The sequence below is a fragment of the Mesocricetus auratus genome, unplaced genomic scaffold (assembly GCF_017639785.1).
Source record: "Mesocricetus auratus isolate SY011 unplaced genomic scaffold, BCM_Maur_2.0 Super-Scaffold_100008, whole genome shotgun sequence".
NCBI lineage: Eukaryota > Metazoa > Chordata > Mammalia > Rodentia > Cricetidae > Mesocricetus > Mesocricetus auratus.
The window spans coordinates 35,411,152-35,434,112 of record NW_024429192.1 but is presented as its reverse complement, the minus strand read 5'-3'; the positions used below and the strand labels follow the sequence as shown (position 1 = coordinate 35,434,112).

The 22,961-nt window shown below is 40.8% G+C and overlaps 1 protein-coding gene across 3 annotated transcripts in view; it reads right to left on the bottom strand.

Annotated features, from left to right (window-relative positions):
- Col8a1 (collagen type VIII alpha 1 chain) overlaps positions 1-21,991 on the bottom strand; it is a 127,085-nt gene extending 105,094 nt beyond the window's left edge. The window contains exon 1 of one of the 3 annotated variants that reach the window (XM_040750625.1): positions 21,709-21,991. The gene's annotated coding sequence lies outside the window, so the exon portion shown is untranslated. The remainder of the gene's footprint in view (positions 1-21,708) is intronic. The other 2 variants (XM_040750623.1, XM_040750624.1) reach the window with 2 other exon arrangements.
- Between the last annotated feature and the right edge of the window lie 970 nt (positions 21,992-22,961).

Sequence of the window (22,961 nt, the reverse complement as noted above, 5' to 3'; positions counted from 1 at the left end):
AAGCTTTTACTAGCAATCTAGGGCTGTTCCCCCTTTATTTTATTGTCAACACACAGAAGAGATCTACTTTAAAAATTAAAAAGGAAATTGAAAAAGGATCTTTCTATACATAGTCATTGTATAGAAATCACACAGTCTGAGTTTGTTAAATTACAACTAGTTACTAAATACATTTCAGTCAATTCATATTTCTTAGAATTTAAAAAAGTACATTTGATAAAAACATAAAGCTCTGAAGTTGATACTACTCTTATCCCCAGGATTAGAATCCATATTAAACTTCTATTAATGGTTTTATAACTAGTATTTTATGTAACGTGATTTAGTTTAGTGAATTGTGTAATTTTATAAGTCAAATAACTAAGTCAGTTCCAGTTTGTTCGTAGTGTGAGTATAAAAAACCAAAGCCAGTATGTCATAGTGATTTACTATATGTCAAGGATCCAATCTCAGGGTTTAGAAGTCTTTCCATTGTGAACATCACTGTGACACCATACACTTCCAAGTTGAGCGACCAGAAAGGCTACATGGAGGAGACAGGAGTTGTGGGAGATGATGGTGTTGCAATTGAGAACAGGGTTTTGCTAAGAAGGATATTTCCTTTGTGGTTATACTGTAAAATAATAATTACAGAATGACAATCATGCCTCAGATGTTGAGACCAGAATGGGAAAGGGTAATTGTATTCACTTTCCAACCATACCATCTATATGCAGGCATCTGAGGTTCCCACACCAATACTTGCAAAGTGATACAAAACCATGCTGCAAGTATGTATTTCCTTTCCTTTCCCTTGATGGAACTCTCTGTACAGAGCCCTTATAAGGCATCACACTGACTTCTGAGTCTGGGTTGGAACGTAATGCCTTACTGTTCCTACAGTCCTGGGTTGCAGTTTATTAAAAACCAGAGAAGTTGGACTTGCTGCTTCCATATGGCTTTCCTAGTTTATTGGCTCTATTTGCTTGTAAGAATATGTTTTCAATTACACATAAAAAATTTGATGCAGACTACTTTGGGAGAGTCAAGATGTATTGTTTTTCTTGCCCACATCACATATGTTCTATTTTCTCAGGAACTTAAGGTGCACTGCACTGACGTCAAATGGTCAGTGACAGAACAGGGTTTTGGGAAGAAGGTGAAGGATAATATTAAGATGTAAATAATAGAAGAGCCACAGAAATTGAGTGTTTATTCTGGATTCACTATAAGCATGACAGATTGTGGGCATGACCATAAATGACAAAAATATATGTAAAACCCAAAGGAAAAAATGAGACTATTTGGAACCTATGCTCAAAACAGGAAACATTGATTTGAAGTGAACCTCTCTTCCTCATATAGAACTTTCTGCATTCTTTTTTTTCAGTCAGTCAGCCATATCTAATTATTTTTCTCTGACAACAATGTAAAATTGGAAAGTGCTTTAAAACCACAGTCTCAGTGAGACTAAATGGATCATGTTCGTCTTCCTCAGAGGAGTAATCACTTATGGTGAATTAATAGTTATTATTATTAGCACTTTGTCCAGGTCCTGGGCAAAGGATTGCTTTATTGAATATTCATCTGTCCAGACAAAACATACAGATGGATTGTACTGGACCATGCCTCAAACAGGAAAAGGAAGGCAACAGTGAGAGCTTAAGTAGGAGACTAAGGTTCCATGACTCCCCTTCTCTGGTTCCTGCATGCACAACTCTTGTTGGAACATCTGGGGGTCAACTGCGAGTCAGCTACTCGTTAGCCCCTCACAGGTAAAGCAGGGAAAAGTAGCTTAATAAAGTAACCACATGCACATAAGAGTGACTATTGTCCCACTGTGTTTAGCTAACTACCGTCAGTTACTCCTTAGTCTTGCTTCCTTAGTCAGCCAGTGACTATTTTGTCCCACTTCTGGCTTAGAATTTAAGAGTGTCTAGAATTGTAGAGAATGCTTGTTTCTGGCCAACACCCCACCATAAGACTGAGATTCAATCAATTTAGAGACATGGAATTATGGTGCAGTTTGTCCTTGAACCAAACTTTAAACACTTTGCGGGAACCCCAGGATGAGGATGAGAGAGACTGTCAAAGTATTGTGATTAAAAGGTTGATTTTCATCATGGATTAGGATTGGGGATTGCATTTAAAAAAAAGAAAGAAAAGGGGAGAAACCAAATCAGCATTTATCTCTTCCTGGTTCCTGATCAGCCAAGATGTGAGTTAGTAGCCTCACGTTCCCATTGTCATTCTTCCTTGGCGTGATTTGTTTACATCCCCTAAAGCAGGAGCCAAAATAAATCATTCTTTCCTCAAGTCACTTTCTGCCAGGCAAGAGCAATGAGAAAGTCACTTCTTGTCAGGTTAGAGCAATGAGAAAGGTGGCTAAAATGCTAGTACTACGTCAATACAGGATTGCTGGAAACTTGATATTTCTGACTTTTTCTAAAGTTAGATTATATGTTCTCTCTCTGTCTCTCTCACTCTGTGTGAGTGTGAGTGTGTGTGTGTGTGTGTGTGTGAGAGAGAGAGAGACAGAGACAAAGACAGAGACAGAGAGACAGAGAGAAAGAGGGACAGAGAAGAGAGATGTGTGGCACACATATGTGTATGGAGGACAGAGGTTGATTCAGAATATCCTTCTCAGTTGCTGTCTTCCTTGTTTTATGAGGCAGGGTCTCTCACTGAAACAGAAGCTCACCAAGTTGATGACATTGGCTTAGACAACAAGGTCCAGAGGTCTTCTTGTCTCTGCCTCATCAGTGTTGGGGTATGGTACTGGGCCCTGGTTTTACAGGTTCCCAGCTTACATACATGGGTACAGTTCATCACACTTTCAAATATTCACTTTTTCTAAATGCCTTGTTGATTGCTGAATCTATTTTATTTCTGCTACTCATGGTTTTCTCTGATTTTATTTGTGTACCCTTCTTTTAGTATTTATTCAGCCAGACAGAGTGTCATGCACTTCTTACCTGTCTGTGGCTTCAAGACTTAACCAGTAGGGAGGGCCTATGGGTCATCAGGGAAGACAGACAGACAGAAACACTGACACTGTCAGATGTCACAAGGAATGTGGACAGTGTAAGAGCATCCAGCAGAGCCACACAATTCTATCTAAAGGGCCAAGGCAGGCTGTTGAGAATGCTTGGGGAGCTGGGAGGCAAGGAGAAAATGGGATATTCTAGGACGAAATAACAGAACAGTGTGAACGAATGTCTTAAACGATATGAGTTATGACATCTGCAAAAAGAACTGTAGCAATTGGGGCTGGGAAAGGTAGCTAAGTGGTTAAGAGCACTGCCTGTTCTTCAAGAGGACCTGGGTTCAATTCCCATCATCCACATTGGCTGCTCCTACCTGTTAACTCCAGTCCTAGGATATCCAAGGACACCACACATGCACATGTTGTACAAACATACATGCAGACAAAACATCCATACACACAAATAAATAACCTAATTAAAAAGTACTGCAGCTATTGTTTAGGGTAAGATTGGTGACAGTAGGTGATGTGGGAAAGAATGGGGCTGGAAATGTGGACAGGGGCTGTCAACGGTAAGCACTGCAAATCCCGAGATGGGGTTTAGAATCTCCGCATTTTGAGATATCTCTGAAAGTACTGAAACAAGAGGGAATCACCATCTTGTCTATACTGGGAAAGGACACTGCATGTAGCTTATGGTACAATGAACTAATAAGTCTCAAAATGTGATGGTGGTGAGGGGTCAGAGGATGTGTGAAGAGAAGTCTGTGCCTCTGCAGCACAAGGGAAAAGAACAAAGGCCTGCAGATGGGATGTGTATCTGACGACATTCAGGGTGCTTCCTCTGTGGGAGAGAGGAAGAAAGAGACCTTGAGATATCTTTTAGACATTTTAGTAACGAGATTTTAGTACTGACACAAATTCCTAAACCGAATGATACACAGGGCAAGCCAGCTACATAGTCTTATCAGGAACGATCCTAAACATTTGGCAATGCACCAACACTATCCTCTTTCAGAATGACAGTATCATTCAGCATTAATGTGAAACCCAAGAAGCCACAATAAAGCATGGAGAAGCCTAGTGTCTATTACATATGTCAGCATGCACTATGCTAAGCTGTGATAGACTCTGTAGACAAACCATTCTGAGAAAATCAAGGCACATCTTATTAACCTTGAACCTGTTAACTAATTTTAGAATTGGAAATCTCCTAGTGAAAACTCTCAGCTCCTGTTCAGTTTTATGAATGAAGCTCATGTATCTTTACCTCTAAAAGGAGTCAGTTATTATAGACACCGTGACTGTTCTGTTTTCCTATTTATCCTAAAAGCAAGTTCAAGCTGAGAGACCATCGTATGGTTTTAAATGAGTAAAGCCTTAAAAAAAACCAGAAAAACCAACTCAAGATTTCATTCAAAGGCAAAGTTCAAACTCTGTCTCCCTCAGAAAGTTCAGAAAACAGAAAGGGACTTCAGCCGGGACAGGATGCCCAAGTGGACTTTACTCCCAAACGCACATTGAACTGATTTTGCTGAAGACATTTTTCCACTCATGGTCTTCCAAAACCCAGAGTTCAAAGCTTCACTACTACTTTTTTTATGCAGGAGAAAATTAACCACAACACTATTAGAAAAAGACATGAGTCAATGTATTTGGCTCTTTGTTTCTTTGTTGTGTTCTTTGGAAAAGAAAGATTGTAAGGAAGGAAAGACTCCCTTTACATCTTTTTCTTGAGGGCTCTTTGCTTAAAAAATAATAACTCCAAACTAGGCCATTATTGGGGTTTATGCTAAACATTTCCAAGTTTTGAAATAGGAACCAAGTCCATGGGACCCCTGTGAGGCCAGCTTTTGTTTTACTCATTATACAAACAGATAAATTGAGACACTCAACAGTGAGGTAATTTCCATGGGCCCAGCTGGATTCGATGAAGAGAAGCATGAACTCAAGGTTTTGGATTCCAGGTAAGGCCTTTGATCACGCTTTTACTGGAAGCTGACAGTGAAGAAGTTAGTAACCTCTTTCTACAACCTAGGGAGGTAAGATTTGATAGCTTAGGAGTTCTATTTCACATTATTTATATACATATGTGTTTATGTGAGACTCTTTAGGAAATGAGACAGTTTGCCTAATTAAAATTTTCTTAATAGCTAACATGTTTAAGAACCCAAACTACTTGTTTTCATGAATTTAAAATACATTGTTTCCTTATTTTAAAATGATGAGACTACATATGTTAATGAATTCATTCCAGCTGTGATCAGTGATGTCTTCCTATAGTCAGATGACCAATTGACCCCACAGCGAATCTCATTATGCTTTTGAACTTCTAACCCTAACACTTCTTTTCCCTCTTACTTTGTGGTGAGGCCTCCACAGCTCTGTCTCCTCTGTCAGCTTACACTGTTATTACAGCCCCATTTCCTTCTTCCAACAGGTCTCAAGTCTACTGTGGTCTTTGAACTCAGGAAAGCATGCTAGATAGAATTATTTGTCAAAGAAGATGAATAGACTTGGATTGATTATTAATATAAATGCTAATAACCACTGTATTGTGTTTTCTTGGCACTTTTGATTTTTTTTATAATTAAGTATATACTGTAGAATTGTAATTTTCAGAAAGGAGGGCCCTAGATAAATGAGATGCAACGTTAAAATACAGTTTAGTTCTGAAAGGCAGCTTTCAGTAATTCAGATTTCTCCATTGACTTATCTTCTTCTAATAACCAGTTATTTACTGAATTCTAACTGTCTGACACAGGACCCCGGTCTCTCCCTGTTTCAGAGTCATCTCTGGGACATCAGCATTCAAAGAAGCTTCTTGGCAACACATTCAAGAGGATCCTAAATTTCCATTGAATTAACAGGCACTGCAAATAGTTGAGTGTTTTGTGTATTTTCATATGTGCATGCTGAGTATCTGAAAAGACATGTATCACACTGCTGACTTCTTGCCTTTGGTCATCTATGGAATGGGTGGAGCTGGAATTTATTATTCCTGTCAGTCACTGAGTGAAAACCTTCTATAGGAACAGGTGTGTTATAAGAGAACATTGGCCCCAGGCAAGGCTCAGAAAAGTGACTAAATTTTTTTAAAATCACAAAAATGTGACCTTTCCTTTAGATAAAAAGGGTAGTTCTCATATTTGGGAGCATTTATTTGCCAAGTTACATTTTGTTGATCCCTGTGCCTTTTAGCTACAAGCAATTGGTGCAGGTAAATCAAGCTTTGATGGTGTCTGCATGGGTTCAGCAGGTGATGGGTGCCCAATAATTATTTGCTGAAGGAAACAATGAGGTTGGGATTGGAGCCTTAGTCAATCAAGCATAGAAGGACTGAACTTGAGAGTACGTTTTGGAAATGCTTAAGACTCTCCTTCCACTTTCTTTAGGAATAAAAACACATTTCACTTCAGCTTGCAATTTTCCTACTTAGGCAATGGATGTCTTAGAGTGGTTCTGTTGATGGAGTCTGAATTAAGTGATTTCTTGATAATCAACATATGGATTCTTACATTTAATGCTGGAGTGACGGCGTAACATGGTTGGGCATGTATATTACCATAGAAATGTACAAATTCATGGATCAGGATACATATGGCATGCTGGCAGCCTCAGTGAGAATGTCAGAGAGTTTGAAGCATGAATTCCAATAGCACATGCAAGATCTTAGATGAGCTTACCCATGATAGCTATGTTCTTGACAGTGCTATAGCCAGACAGAGACGCCCAAACAGACATCACACACACACATACACACACACACACACACACTTCACACATGGGTGTGCATACACATATATGTACACTATGTATGTGTTTATATGCACATGCTGAAGGCCCACTCCTGAAATAAGTGCCCTTGAACTGCAAGGGGTTTGTGAAACTGGTGAAGGTTTTCATGGGGAAACTGGAAGACTGAATATTGTGATGTAGCACAAACAAGCAAATAAGAAAACAAACATCTCTAAGTCAAAACAAGGACCAGAAGCCCTCCCAAAGATAAGAAACATGTATCAGCTCACAAACAGCTAGCACTGCTTCCATCACCCGCTCATAGCAGGAATAGGAACCCAGAATTCACTAAATGAGTGCAAGGAAAAGAAAGCTATGTGTAACACTCTGGTTTGCAATGTACCGAAAGCAAGACCTGTGTATGTGTATTTACACTGTATTTTCTTTATCTATTCCTTCATTGGTAGGCTCCATGCTTATCTTTAATTTTAGTTATTATGAATAGTGTCATGAAAATGGGATGTGTGTGCTGATAATACTTGTATACTGACTTCACCAGAGGACTATTATAATGGACAAACAAATTCACTAACTGCTATATATTAGCAAATGTAACTTGCACACACACACACACACACACACAGAGAAATAAATCAGTTAACACACATTGAAGGTTTGTTTGTCAGGGATAAAATAATCAAAAAATCAACATACAACAACAACAACAAAGTCTACATTTTTTTCCTATACACCAATTGTAGCATTCCATCCAGTGTGGGTCCTGGAAAACTTAGTAGGGCAGTGAGGTACTGAAGGGAATGAAGACAAACAGACACACATTAAGAGGAGCTGCGATCAGGTGGGCTGTGGATTTTCTGATAGAGTGGAATCTACTAGGCAATGATCTGGGATCATAGGCTCATTTATTACAGACAGCATGGGTAGAGTTAGTGAGAATTGGTAGGAAGTCTGTGTAGGGGAGCAGCCTCATGCTGTAAATGTGTAAAACATAAATGTTTGGGATGGAAAAGCTGCAGTTTCTGGTTCTTGCAAGTACTGTCAGTGTTTGCACATCACAAGAGGAAGGGCTTGCTAACTCTGAGCCTGACCTATATGGAGAATGTTTTGCTGTTCCCATGGGTTTGAGGCATTTGGATCTTCGGGGTGTCTGTGCCCAAGTCAACAATACACATTCACTCAGGACTTCCTCAACTCCCTACAACCAACAATAAGTTTCTTTAGAACATTAACAAATTTGCAGAGAAAAAAGTAAAAACAATCCCATTCACAACAGCATCTACTTCCCCAAATACCCACAATAAACTTAACTAAGGAAGTGAGAATCTCCTGCAATGAAAATGACCCAATGTTTTTGAAAGAAATTGATGAAGAAGATAAAATGAAAATACTTCCCATGTATTAGAAGCACTAATATTGTAAAGATGTTCAGAGTTCCCAAAGAAATCTACTAGCTGCTTATCTTTCTCCCATGTTTTTTTTTTCATTATGTAGCCTAGGATGACCTCTAACTGGAGATCCCCCAACTGTATGTCCCTTAGTGCTGGGATTAGAGGTCTGTACCTCTATATCCAGAAATTTATGGTTTCTGAAAAATCTTTGAAACTGTGGAATCTTGACCCTTAAAGAGCCCCATGGAGAACATTCTGCTTCTCTGCACTGCAGCTGGTCCTCCCTGAAGTGCAGCTAGTCCTCCCTGCACTGCAGCTGGTCTTCCCTGCACTGCAGCTGGTCCTCCCTTCGCTGCATCTGGTCCTCCCTGCACTGCAGCTGATCCTCCCTGCACTGTAGCTGGTCTTCCCTGCACTGCAGCTAGTCTCCCCTGCACTGCAGCTGGTCTTCCCTGCACTGCAGCTGGTCCTCCCTTCACTGCAGCTGGTCCTCCCTGCACTGCATCTGGTCCTCCCTGCACTGCAGCTGATCCTCCCTGCACTGCAGCTGATCCTCCCTGCACTGCAGCTGATCCTCCCTGCACTGCAGCTGCTCTTCTGTGCTTTCATTTCAGGGTACTCTAAAGCATATATGTAATAGCCAAGGCTCAGCCCAGATCAGTAGAAAGACTTCATAGATGAGGTGAGTGAGGCTCCTACTTCAACTCCAGCACTCTCCTAATGATGGGGAGCAATTTATCTCTCTTAAGAGTTGTCTGTCTCGAATGTTCAATAGGCAAATGCTTCTCCACGCAATCTATTGAAGAACTAGACACAAAGCATGTGCTACATAGATTGTTTCTCTAAAAAGACCAACTATTACTGTCATTAATATTTATCGATTTCCTTCACATCTAAAAGTTACTTTGTCAAATTCCTTGCTAGCATTCTTGCTGATGTGGTGGCAAGAAATTAATTTCATGAATACAAAACACCAAATATCTCTAAAACATTTGCTCTAGGAAAAAAATCAGGCTCTTTTCTTTAGCCACTGGCCCCTGTTTGCAGATGAAAATTTTATTTATGTTTTCAAATGTGACTTAAGCACACGGTGAGTCTTTTATAGCTCGATATTAAAAGTTTACAAGGTAAATGTTACTGCTGTCTTCACCGTTGCCTCTACAGCTTGCTTATGCTATGATTTGTAAACATTTTACAAGGCAGGGGGAAAGTACCTAGCCATAATTATTTCTTGATGTCAGCTGGTTCACAGGATAAATTCTTTTCTTTTATTATTTTAGAAAAGTTTTCATTGAAGTTTTTCACAATCATTCCAAATAAACTGACCTCTGAATGGAAAAGATATAGCTGATTGCCTGACTTCTCCAGTGACTCTTTTATCCCTGCCCCTATCTTTGCTGATGGGTGGCCGGCATCTGATACAGTTAAACACCTTTGTAAGCTGCTGCTATTAGAGATTCATTTAGATGTAGTTTCTGAAAGGCTTATTAATAACTCAGCATCTATTCTGTCTCCAGACAGTTTGATGAGTCTGCACTTGGCTTTGCCCAACACAGATTGCATTGCATGGCTGGTGTGTTGGCGCGATGGATTCCTGAAGGGCCCTCAGTGAGCCAGCAAGTGTCAGAGCCACATCATTGTCAAATTCCAAAGACACATTACCTCCTCTGCCCTGCTGGCTCTGGGAAAATTTGTGAAAAGAAACTGCTTTCTTGAGGTGGTGAGGTGTCAGAAAGTGAAGAAATGCTATCCTTATCTGTTGGCTATCCTTATTTCAGATACTCAGGGTCAGTCGTTCTCTTCAGAAAGGGTCATGTTGAAGACTGGAGTAGTTGCATACCTCAGTAGGTATTAAAACTACCCTTGTCCCACAAAGGCAGAGGAGATGAAGTTGTGAAAGGGCAATGGGATGTCCTCATTCAGTTTAATGTACTCCATATCTCATTTTGTCATTTTGTTTGTGTAGGACACAACATGGTTAAATTACAGAAGTGGAGTTTTGGTGAGGGTTATCGACACACCCAGGAATCAAGCAATATTTAATAAACATTTCTGCAGTCACAGTTATTTACTAGAAGTGACAAAAACATGTCATTAATTTCTATTTCTATAGTGTTTACTCTCATGAACGACTGCATGCTTATTCTTATGAAAGACTGCAGGCCATAAGAACACATAAAAAGTGAAATATTCTGTGCTGCTTGACACAGTAGTCACTAGTCACAAATGGTTACTAAACTTGCAATTAGAGATATTGTTCTAGTTCACTTTTTATTGCTGTGGTAAAGGCTCTGACCTAAAGCAACTTGGGGGAAAATTTATTTGACTTAAATATTCCCTGTCATCATTCATTGAAAGAAACCAAGATAGGAACTCAAGCAGGACAGGAACCTGGGGGCAGGACCTGAAGGAGGGACCCTGGAGAAAGGCTTGCTCTCCTTGGTTTGCTCAGGTTGCTATTTTATATACTCCAGGACCACCTGCTCAATGGTAACACCACCCACAATGGACTGGGCCCTCAAATCTCAATTTTTAATCAAGAAAACGCCCCACAGATATTCCTGCAGGCTTATATCTTGGAAGTGCTTTTTCAACTGAGACTCCCTCTTCTCAGATGACTTCAACTTGTGCCAAGTTGACAAAAGAAAACAAAACAAAATGAAAACAACCAAAATAGAGAATAAAAGAAAATAATTCAATACCTCTAGTTTAGGGGCAGTTCAAGTGCATAGTAGCCGTATCTGAGTGGTGTCTATTACACTGGACAGCTCAGATGGAGGAGATTTCTACCATTGCAGAACTTCTGTCAAACATCCCTGACAATACTGTGCTGAGGAGACATGTTACAGACATTTGTAGAAACTGTCAGTTGAGAACCAGAAAAGATGAATGTAAGCAAAACATGTAGAAAGGCTTTAATTAATAAGATGAAGACACAAGACTGTGTTGACAGGTAAAAAATGAGAGCTTTATATTTTTTAGTAAAGAAAACAAAAAGAAATATTTTTTTTAAAAACTAAGGCCATCTGGCTTAATTCAAATTCTTGCTAGAAACTTGTGAGGGGTGGGGTGGAACGACAGGATAAATAAGATGAAAGACTTGACTGTCAAGGATGTGGGATGGGAAGCACTTTCAGTTTTGCCTGTAAGTACTCTGATTATATCAAAGTCTCAAACTAATTACATCTTTTTAGGACAATCGACAAGGATAGAAAAATGTACATTTAGAGCCTTATCACTTGCCTGACAGCTCACCTTATCACTCCTTCCTGATTTTTCATTCCCCTTACATTTGAGTTCTTTCTTATGGCACGCGGCGAGGGTGCAGAGATTAATTGGACATAAATTCTCTGCGAGGAGGCAGAGGCATAATTGGGGATCAGCACTACAAACTGATAATGAGCTGTGATGCTGCTATTCGCATGGTCCTAAAAAGCATGGAGAGGTGCACAGGGCAACCTGAGTAGGCTGGTTGCAGACATGTTTGGTTTGCACAGAGAAGACTTGCGACTGGAATCTTGGAAGGGCAGTATAAATTATCCTAGTCAATGAATTGAAAGAACACTTCAATTACTGAGTAGGGGTGAAAATCAAAAGCAAATTCAGTATAGCAGAGTGTGAGCGTGAGGTAGGATCTTACATGTTGTCTCCCTGTTTCTTCTGTGGATTACAAAGGACCCTGCTGTCCATATCATTCTATCTATAGGCAGAACACCAGGGGAAGCTACCGTGACTAATGTCTAGATGGCTCAAATGGCATGGAGAATCATCTCTGTCATCTTGACTTTCACCATTTGGTTATGGATTATAGTAAAAGTCACTCCAGGGAAAATGATCCGGGGACACACTCAAGTTGATTGGACACATGAAAGTGCTTTTGTTGTAGTCTGCTTCTCATATTATCTTATGACTTTCTGTTGTCTTAGAAGTGACATGCTAGACTCTCCTTGCCAGAGTGATGATTACAGATGACCTGTAGTCAATCACATGGAGAGAATTGGTGGAGAAAATTTAGCTCTCCAAAATTACCCCAGGGAGAAATAATTGTTTTTTCCCTTCCTCTTTTTCCTTCCTAATTACAAAACCCTTACTTTTTGGCTCCGGAATTGCAGCATGTTTTTAGAGGAAAAATTACAAAAAAGAAAAATAAATTAAAATCTCAGTTTTATACAAGAAACAGAGCCAGTCGGCAGTGTCTAGGAATAGAGCTGTTGGAATCCTCTCACTTTATGAGTCAGGGTGCAGGGGATTGTCTCTCCCTTTGAGGACAGGGCTTCTTAAGAGGCAACAAGGAGGAGCAGGCCAGATGGGCTTTTCAGTGGGACCTATGTGGTCATACTGACTGCTGCTTCTAAGTTGCGTGGCACTGGGTAAATTGGTTTGCTTAACTGAGTAGAGGTTCTGTTTTCTTCTTCGTTAAGCTGGGATATGGAGGACAGATATGTAGCTGGACCAGTGCAGTATCTTGCTTTGCTAGATAACTTAGAGCATAATCATCTATTCTTTCTTTTCTTTTGCTTTCTTTCTTTCTTTCTTTCTTTCTTTCTTTCTTTCTTTCTTTCTTTCTTTCTTTCTTTCTTTCTTTCTTTCTTTTTGAGACAAGGATCCTCTGTATAGCTCTGGCTATCTCAAACTCACTTTGTAGACGAGGCCATCCTTGAACTCAGAGATCCATCACCCTCTGCCTGCTGAGTGCTGGGATTAAAGACATGCACCACCATGCCTGGCCATGAAATATCTATTCTTCTTACTGTAAATGATGGGTTTTCTCTTTCTTTTCTCTTGGATGACTGAGTGACTTATCTGATTGATGAAAGGGTGCTTAATTACCATGTTTCGGGATACTGGACTCTTTATGTAACTTTGTGAGGGGCAAGAGAATTCCTAAAGCCCTAAGGGGAATAGAGAAGCTTATGAGGTGGCAAGTCTGAGTGTCTTACATAAACTCAATAGTCCCATATATATTAAGTTGTACATGAATATCAACAAGTATGTTTGAATTGTTGAAATTAGTTCCCTATTGATAGTATGAGATGAATGATGAGAGTAATTGTGACTAATAATTTCAGATGATGTCAGCTCAGAAATTAATAAACTATTTTGCAGAATTATGTAAAATATCTAAGTGCCTTGGTTATGAAGCTCATCACTCACCATTGGCTATGCCTCTGTGACAAAATATAGAGTAATGAAAATGAAGGGAGAAGTAAGAGACAATTTCAATATATCCAGGACTTTAGTTTTGGTAGGAATAATAGCAAGACAGGGAACTAGAGGAAGAGGGAGGTCTGGAGGAAGGAAAAGAGGGAAAGGAGAAGCGAGGGAGGGAGAGAGTGCACAAGAGAGAGCTTAAATAACTGCAGCATTTAAGCTGTCGTCATTACTCTATTATGAAGAACTGATGCCTGGGACAAGGTATATGCCTTTTGTTCCCCTAGAAATTTACTATCCTGGCATGGTTCCTTACTCATGGTTTTTTAAAGCCATATCTACTCAGTGTATATTACACAATAACAAGTAATACTGCCAATACCATATGGCAGCAGATCTTAAAACAATGAAATAGGAAGTGGTTGTCAAACTATTGCCAAACTCTTCTATAGGATACTAAAACCCGTGAGATGTTTTAAAGTAGAAAATACTCAAGATCAAAAATCAATTAAATGCCTGCTTATGTTCCTTGGAGCAATTATTTAAAATTCACTTTAGAAAGTGTGGAGGAAAAGAGATACTAATTTTATACAACACATTGGTCATTTTTTATATTTTATTATAATTCCGTGTGTATGTGTGTGTGTGTGTGTGTGTGTGTGTGTGTGTGAGTGCATGCCACAAGCTTCATGTAGAGGTCAGAAGACAACTTATGGGAGTTCATTTTCTCCTTCCAAACTGTGGTTCTTGGGGACTGAACTCAGGTACCCAGGCTTGGTGCCAGGGGTTTTTACTCTCTGAGTCGTCCCTTTGTCTCAACAGTTATTGAGCCCCACACATCCTTCTCTAGTTAAAACACAATTTTTTCTAATTCACATTCTTGTGAGAGTTCCCTTTGGAAGGCAATTAAACATTACTTGACACTTGGTAAGAATAAAGGCATTTGAAACCCTGTAAACTATAGTTTAATTTTCATCATTTTTCTCTTTCCACTTACACTTGATCTTGTTGGACTTTTTGATACAGGTGGCATTTTTTCTGTATTCTAAGAAATAAGAATACTCTTGGCTTATCTTGGAAGAGCATAAACCTATTTGAAAGTCTATCTCTTGTTGACTGGCTCTTTGTAAATGTCACAAGCCATTCCCAGGTGCTATGTATGTCATCAAGTCAGCATTCTGAATAAATAGCTCCTGCAATCCGTGGTCTAGTATCATCACTCCTTACAACACCTTGGAAGACAACCTTTAAACAATAGCAGGATTGTTTGAGAAGTATACTTTTGAAGATAAATAAACCAGAGCACAGAGATGTGAGTGGTTTGCACTGGGCTCCAGAGAGTGAAGGTAATTTAGGGATTAAAATACTGAAGAGTGTCTGGAAAGGTGAACTCTCGAGTCACAAACATACCAGTTTTATAACTTCATCTCTGGTGACATCATACATAGAATTAGCAAGAGGATTATTCTGCTTTCCTGCAGATGTCATAATTTTTACAAAGCAAGCAGCCTCTTTTTGGTGTGCCAAGGATTTTTCCCCCTGGTCCTAATTGATCTCTATCCCCCAAAGGGTTCTGAATTATGCAAGTGTCTCAAGTCTTAACAAGCCGTCTCCCCACAGCTGTGCAATGGAAATGTTCAACAAGGCATCCACTTCAGTCTAGGCAAGACCTTGGCTGCTCCCTGGGGAGATCCAGAAGCAGGGGAGTGGTTCTGGGGTATCTTGGTTGGAGACACTTGGCTGGCCAATTTTTGTCTTTTCTCTACCAACTCCCTTGCTGCAGGGGTGGGTCTAGGCATGGCACCTCTTCCCTCCTCTTTGCTTGTCTCTCATTGATCATCAGCGGCTGGCGTTTGTTTATTACTGAATTCAGCGTTTAGATTCAGTCTTGGCTGGTGATGGCCTTGGAAAGAACATTTTCTAAGACTGTGTTGGTTTCCTTCAAATAAACTTCTGCAAGCCTGGACATTTCTGGCATTGCTGAGAAGTGAGTGATTTATTCTTAGAGGCTTAAATTAGGTTTAAAAAAAAGAAAAGAAAACTAACAATGCAAAGGACATTCTAGCCACTGGTTACAGCAGATTCTTAACTTTGTTTTTTTTTTTTTAATCAGAAAAATCTTAACTCTAAAGGTCCCCTCTGGCAACAAATATCTTTTTTTAGACCATCAGCATACTGGCTCCCCCTACTGGTAAGCAACTCCCCCACCTACTCATTGGGTAGAGAAGGGTTGTAATAAACTGAACTGGGAGACTGAGCATGCTATTTTTAAAGTAGGATTTGAGGATTCAATAGGATATTTTACCAAAGACCCCCTTTCTTCTTTCATTTTTCCAATTTTGACTACCTAAATCACAAATTCTTAGATCCACCTAGTGTCTGTCTTCCTAACTTCTTGGCCTTATTTTATGTTAGCCCAAACAAACAACAAACAAACCAACCAATAAAAAAAGCCAACAATGGCAGGCAGCACATTTGGGTTGATATCTTTAACACCATGACTCTAGACTTTAAGACTGGGCAAACACAAAATAGGTAGCTATATAAAAATATGAAATGTACAGCTCTCACTTTGAATGTATGGAGCAAGTTTAGACTTGTTAGAGGGTACAAGCTAATGGGAGGCATGGAAAATTAAAGGAATATTGACTTGCAAATGTGTTCCAGCTATTTCATCCACATGTTCTTTGTCTAGCCCTTAAGGTTTGAGGTTATTTTAGAGAACTGAAGGCAGGTGGGACTTAACCCCTCTGTTGTCAGGGAGAAAAGTTCGGAAAAGCAGCACTAGTTAGCTTAATTATTCACTGACATACATTTCCAGAAAAACAGCTGTTTTATCTAGTTAACAGAAGGGACCGGAGAAGCTCCTCAACAAATTCCAAAAGCTGACACCCACACCCTGGCATATTTGGTTAGAGCACATGAAATGATTAATTGTAGTCTCAGTACTTCAATGACCCAATGCCTAAATAACCTGTGACATAAACACATCAATAGAGTGTGCAAGAGAGGCAGTTTTCAAAAGAGACATAAAGGAATGTTTGTACAATGTTTAAACTTTGACTGTAGATTTTTAACATACAATAAATCAATTTCAGAAAAGAATTGCTGTTTCAAAGACAGGCAAACAGTTGCCAGGCTCGCTCACAGTTAACTGAAGACGTATCTGTAACATCTGTCCACTGTTTCAGTGTGACTTGTTTCTAGGAAGTGACACAAGAATGTTCTTTTCTGTCTTCGTAGTGTTGTTTGGTGGAGTATGTGTTACTAATACTTTTATTATCTCAGCAGAGAAAATTTTGCTGTCTTGACACCCATTAGGTTACTACCCTGGGTCAGAGTTACATCTAAAGTAAGGTCAAATCAGGCTCTTTACCCGGTTGAAGCCCTCAAATGGTGCCTTACCTAAACGATACTGGTATAGACAGTTTATCTCCTGATGGGACTGGACATACAATCAAAGAAGTCTATAATGCAGTTTTCCAAATTGCTCTGGGGTTTCCCCCTCTTCCATACATACCGGAAGTGTGAACTCTTGGGGCTGTGCCTTTCTCTCAATATGCTTTTGGCTCCTGTATTTTTCCCTTTTGTCTCCGTACACTTCAGGTCCGTACCCTTTCATCAGTGTGTATCCATGGTTCCTCTGATTGTTGTGTGCCTGCCTTTCCTCTCTTTAAAGAATTACAGAATCAACTGACAACACATTGTCTTTTGGGAGTATATGAAGAATATACTGCAAATAATTACTTAACATTCTTTTTCCATATCAATATTGAAAATAAATCTTAAACATGCTACAAAAATGTAATTCTAGAGCTCAGGTAAAGGTAGGAAAAAAATTACCCAGTCCTGCAGGAAAGGTGACATCCCAGGCATCCATGAAGTTAAGTGAGGTCTTCTACACTTCATATGTAAGAGGGAATCCTAAGCTTGATAGATTTGAGAACCTATGTGTCCCTAAGACTACTTATAAGTCTTTTATTGGAGTTGAAAGAAATGGATATTTTCTGCTTTACTTTTTTTCTGTCTTCATCTACTCCCTGGCTCAACACAGATTTACCAACCAGTAAATATAGTAATATTTCAGAATCAGTCATGGAGAATGGCAATGAAAGTCCCTATGATGTTAATGACCAGTAATATCAAATATTTCATAGGGTTTATTGCATATCTCTTAGACACATTCTTCAGTAAAGCTATAGCTGTATCCCAAACTGCCCTCCATCTGAAAGCCCCATGTTCTTTTAGGCTGCTGCTCCACACTGTTAGGACTATCTTAGATTCCCACTGAGTGTGCAGAAACACCAGTTATTCAAAATGCAGAACTGGCTAGGGAGTTTGGCCACTTGCCCTCCATCTGTGCTGCACTCATCTGGGTGACCTTCTGAACGACACCAACTTTTCTGGCCTTTTCCTTCTCTATAATGAACTTGCAGTTAAAATCAGACCAAATTCCCTTCCAGGAATTATAATTTGCCTTGTCTGGATCCTTTACGAACCTAACAGAAGTTTGAACCTAGTGGACAAATAAAAGTTCTCAGAAAACTCACCTCAGATAATTTGCTGGAGGCTAGGAAAAATTCTTGATGGCTTTTCATCCATGCATATGAATTAAAGTTTATTAAACTATAAACCTTTCTGATTTGATGGAGTCAATATTTATCATCTCTTTAAAAGAAGTATGAAGATACTCGCAGTAATGAGAAAAACCACAAGAATGAGTGCTCCTTCCACTAAAGAAACAATGCCAGTGGTATCCAGAGATGGTGACTGCAGCTGCGGACCCCTGATTAGGCTGCATGAAGGACAGATGGCAGTTTTTGTTTTCCAGGAAGAATGAGGGAAGTGAGCCCTGAGTAAACAGAGGACCCTGAAAGTCATCATCGGGTGTATTCCAATACTTTCTATAAATCCCATCAGTAGCTTCATCAGCACTCATACCAACTGAGACATCGGTACTTATAATTTTAGGTGATGGCTCTGTGATTAGTCTGGGGGGATGTTTTTGTCGTATTTACTTCAGTTTGATTTGATGCAGTGTCAACGACTTCCTTGATTGGGTTGTATGGGGCTTCCAGATTGGAGATACTCCAGACTTCAGGGACCCCTTTGCTGCAGTCTCTGACCTAAAGCTTCTCTCCTGGTACTGAACTGTAAATGGCTCTATTCTTTACCCTTCATTCCTCCTCATCTCTCCAAACAGAGAAGGGGGACCAGCAAAGCTCTACTTTAGGACTGTGGGGTGTAAACTGCAGTTAATTAGGAAATCTTTTAAATAAAAGTTTGGTTTTCTTTTTTTCTTAATTGTGTCCTTAATATTTGGTAACAATTTGGGAGCAGTCTCCCTCCCATCCCCCACTAGATGCCTCATGTAGTGAAAGATGTAGCACAATGCTAAGAAGAAGATTTTCTAAATTCCAAAGGCATTCACTGTCCTCTTAACTCTTCTGATCCTCAACTTCTATTCAACAGTTAGAACAGTTGAGAACAGGAGGCTGTTCTCAAACCTCAAGCCCGGCCTGTAGGTCTGTACCTTTAAATCATGGGTGTGGACGCACATAGTAAGACACCTTCCACGGGGTTATGTGGAGAACCAGAGACCGGAAGTCTGAGTCATTCTTTAAGTTGCCATACCAAGGAAGAGGAGTAAATGATACTCCTAACTTTAAAATCCTCACACAACACCGCCCCCTTCAGGAGAGTTAGGGTTCATCGTGTAGATATTCCCAACAGAAGATTAACACCATGGCGTTTGATATGTACAACACAGCTTTAGAAACCAGAGCTGGCAAATTTTCTGTGAGTTTGAAGTGGGCACACCTGAATTCATTTCAGGTTTGAGAGCCATGCTGCTGTCTCCTGGAGGAAGACGGCTCATGAGAAAGACAGCAGAGATGGCTCTTCAGTTATTAGTGCCAGTGCTCTCACTGACTAGAAAACAAACTTGAGACAGATGCTCAAGAGTTGACACTTGTGCTCTTCTTCAGCCTCCGAAACTGCATAAATCAAAGGTCATGTTTGATAGCAGATCTAGACCATTATATCCTCTTAGTGGATGTCTGTTATTCTGTCAGTTTCCCTCTCAATTCTGGTTGATGCTGTTTTCTTGTCCTTTATTTTTCTCTTTTGAAATAAAAATAAAGTAACATACACTTTCTGGTCATGCCAATGCTTTATTTATTAATAAATAGAAATAGATATCTAAAATGTGTGTTCTACAAGTGTGGCAGGCCCTCAAAATCTGAAGGGCACCCTTTGGGTGTCTCTAGTCAAGGAGACATGCACTCTCGTTTTCTTCTAAGGGGTTACCTGTAGTCTGCTGCAATGGCCTGGGCTGGGTATGGCCACACACGAAAGACAAGACGTGGGTTGTCCTTTGACACTTTGTGCAGAGGGGTGATACTAGGATAACTGATTTCTCACCACTGATTTTTCTAAATTCATAAGGGAAGTGCTGGTTTACTTGGTAAGTACCCTCTGGAAAGAATTCCTTTGACTGGTGATGCCTCATGAACAACCTAAGACGATCTCACCTATTTAGTTCAGAGGGTTGAACCTCATGGCACACAGGGAAGGTGGTAACTGTTCAACTGTTCATAATTGGTCCACCCAGACTGTCAGGAAGAACAGATGCAAACCTTCAGAAAACAATTATAATCCTCAAATGCAGCCTTAATAGAGTTCTGCAATGCAAGCTTTTGTTCCTTAGAGCAGATAACTTCTATGAATGAGATGGGGGGGGGGAAAGCAGTATCTTTTCATGCTGATGGTGCTGGGCAGGAGTCAAATACCCCCTCAAAGGAGGAACTAACTTGAATGCACTAAATACTTGGTTTGGCCTTGTCTCATACCTCTGACTCGTCATGGCTGATTACTCAAGTTACATACAAAGCAAGTAGACTGCACTGTGGCTGGAGATAAAGGTATTTTAATATACACAGGTCACATATTATCTTGGCCAATAGTAATTTAATATCATTTTCTTAAAGGAAACCACATTCTTTGCAATATTTTTCCACTGGGGGAAAAGAACTGTAACATTGACAGAACACTCCACATGTAACTCTTTCACTTGAACAATGGTATTGAATCCCTTTTGTCCTAAACAGTTTTAAATATTGATTGTTATTTCTTTTGATATCTGAAAGATAAGAAGAATGTTGAGAAATATCCAAGTTGTATGTCTAATTTATTTTAGTTTCTTTCATAGGGAGATCTTTTTATAATTGTAGTGAAATGTTCCTTCCTATGTAAAACAACACACAACCAACAGACATGAAAACATAACAAACAGTTCTCTCCCTTTAAGAACTTTAAGGGCTAAAATAGTGAGTTAGTTTCCTGACTGCGCCCAGCTTGCCTCCTCCGAGAGCAGCCTTCTGTAGTTCCCCAGATAGAACACTTGAAGAGGGCTTTCTCCACAAGACAGCGTTTCATCCCACAAAACCACAGAGTGTGGTGGCAAACTTCATGGCCCACTGATTTTTACAGAAGTAACTGTCTGTTTTTTTTTTTTTTCCTCTCACAGGTGCACAGAACTCTGGAAGAAGAACAGATCAATTCCCACCCAGCCCACCCACCTACCACCTCCACCATGAACCCCCCCACACTCCCGAGGTCTTCTCCCCAATGGAGAGCTCTGGGAGAGTCAGTCAGTCACTAATCAGACAGATTTTCCAGAGGGGATGGTGAGGATGAAAGCCTCCATCCCAGGTCTGTCTGTCTGATCCCTCTATACATCAGTCTGCATTACATTACACGGAAGAATTGTGTAATCGGGCTTGCATGCTTCTCTGAGAAACATACTGAAACTCTTTAAGTTTAGGTGCGCATACCCATCACAGAGTTCTTAGATACTTTCTTAGTCTCAACACATGTCTCACTTTGGGATGTAGTGGAAAGGTAGCCAGACCAGCAGTGCCCCAGCCTGTCTCAGCTTGTAAACTGGGACTTGTTCTTTCCTATCTATCAGCCACCTGATTACTGCCCCCAGGGAAAGGGCATCGATCGGTTCACATCATTTTTTTTTCCTAAGTAGTTAAACCTCAAAAGATACTTCTTGATGGACCCACAGAATCTGTCGTGGGGGGTTGAAAACCACCACAAAATCGTCAGCAGACCTTTGGCTGTGCTATTTTTAGAGAACTAATTGTATTCCTTTAAAGTGCATTTTTTACAATGGGACAGTTTTCCCTGCCTCTACTGTCACGTGAAATATTTACAATTAAAAACACAGTCACAACACCGCAAATATATGCATCTAACCTCAGCAACAGGCAGATCAGGGAGGCAAGGGGCGGGGGGGGGGATGACTTAAAAAAAAAGAGAAAAGTTTTTTTTTTTTGTAATAAAAATGCTGTTGTTTCTGCCAAAGTGGAATTTTCATTTTACTGTTCAAACAGAAGTTTGTTTTCAAACCAGTTACTAGTTAAGAAATTCACTCACTGTTCATCCCAGCATCCTCATGAATCAGGTCTTAGCGTGTTGACCAGAAGCGACTCACTCAGGGCAGCAAGCCCCTGTAGGTCAGCTGCTCCGGGAAGGGTTATCTTACCTTGAGCGCCTAAGATCTGGGAGACAGGGACTCGGGCTCCCACGGAGAGGACCGAGGAAGGTCTCTGATCCTCTGCGCTCTGCGGGTAACTTGCACTTGGCTTTTATGGACAGGTGGGCGGAGCTGCTCCTCACAGTAGGTGGGCAGGGATTGAGCCCGGCGGCCGGCCGGCTGCCCCAGTGGAGCCGGACACTTGTCTGGGGAGGGGCAGAGAGGCTAGAACCCAGAGTTTGAGGGACGGGGAGAGCCAAGGACGTGGGAGGGCGGAGACAGGAGTGGAAACAGAGGTGGGAGAGTAGAGAAAGGCAGAGATCACTGAAGGGAAAGGTTGGGGAGGAAATGAATGGGCTTTGGGAACTGGGAGCAAAGTAGCGGTAGAGGAGACAGATGGGGATCTATCTGAGTGTGGAAAATGAGATAGGTACTGAATTGTTTTCCGGGTTTGCGTGACATTTTTTGTGGGGGGGAGGAACCCGTGGGCGACTGTCACCAATTAAGGTGTTTTCCTTCTGATCGAAAAGCCAAGCCAAGGAACTGCGCAAGAGAATTGAAGGGTTCCGAAGCGAGGCAGATGGGGCGGGTGGGGGAGACGGGAGGAACGGGGGGGGGGCGGCACTGGACGTGCCGGGTGCGCCCAGACAGAAGTGGGCGGGGATCGGCCCCGGGAGCCCCCGGCGCCCAGGAGCTGGCTGCTGCAGCCCGGCCCACCCTTCCTCTCCTGCCAGGCTCCTTAGACAGAAAGTTCTAAGCAGGCAGCATCCAGGTCGCTGCCGAGACTGGTGCAGCTGTGAGGTTCATCTGTGGAGACAGCTCTGCACCAGCTCGTCCCTTCATCTGCTTATGTAGCAGGATGCCAGGGCTCGCTATCCTCTGGTTATTCTCAGTATTATTATTATTATTATTATTTTTAATTCTCCTAGCTAGTCATTGAAAATCGTCCGGGTGTGTGGGGCGGGGGGGCGCATAGCTCTTTCTCTGCTTGTTGTAGGCATTGAGAGGATTAACCAACAAGTGCAAAGGGTTATTATGAAGTGTATTCAGAGAAAGAAAAACAAGGTCTTTTCTCTGCTGAGCGGTGACTCATTTCCCAGCCCAAACAGGATTTTTTGCCACCAAAGGAATCAAAGCATTTAAAAGGGAACTT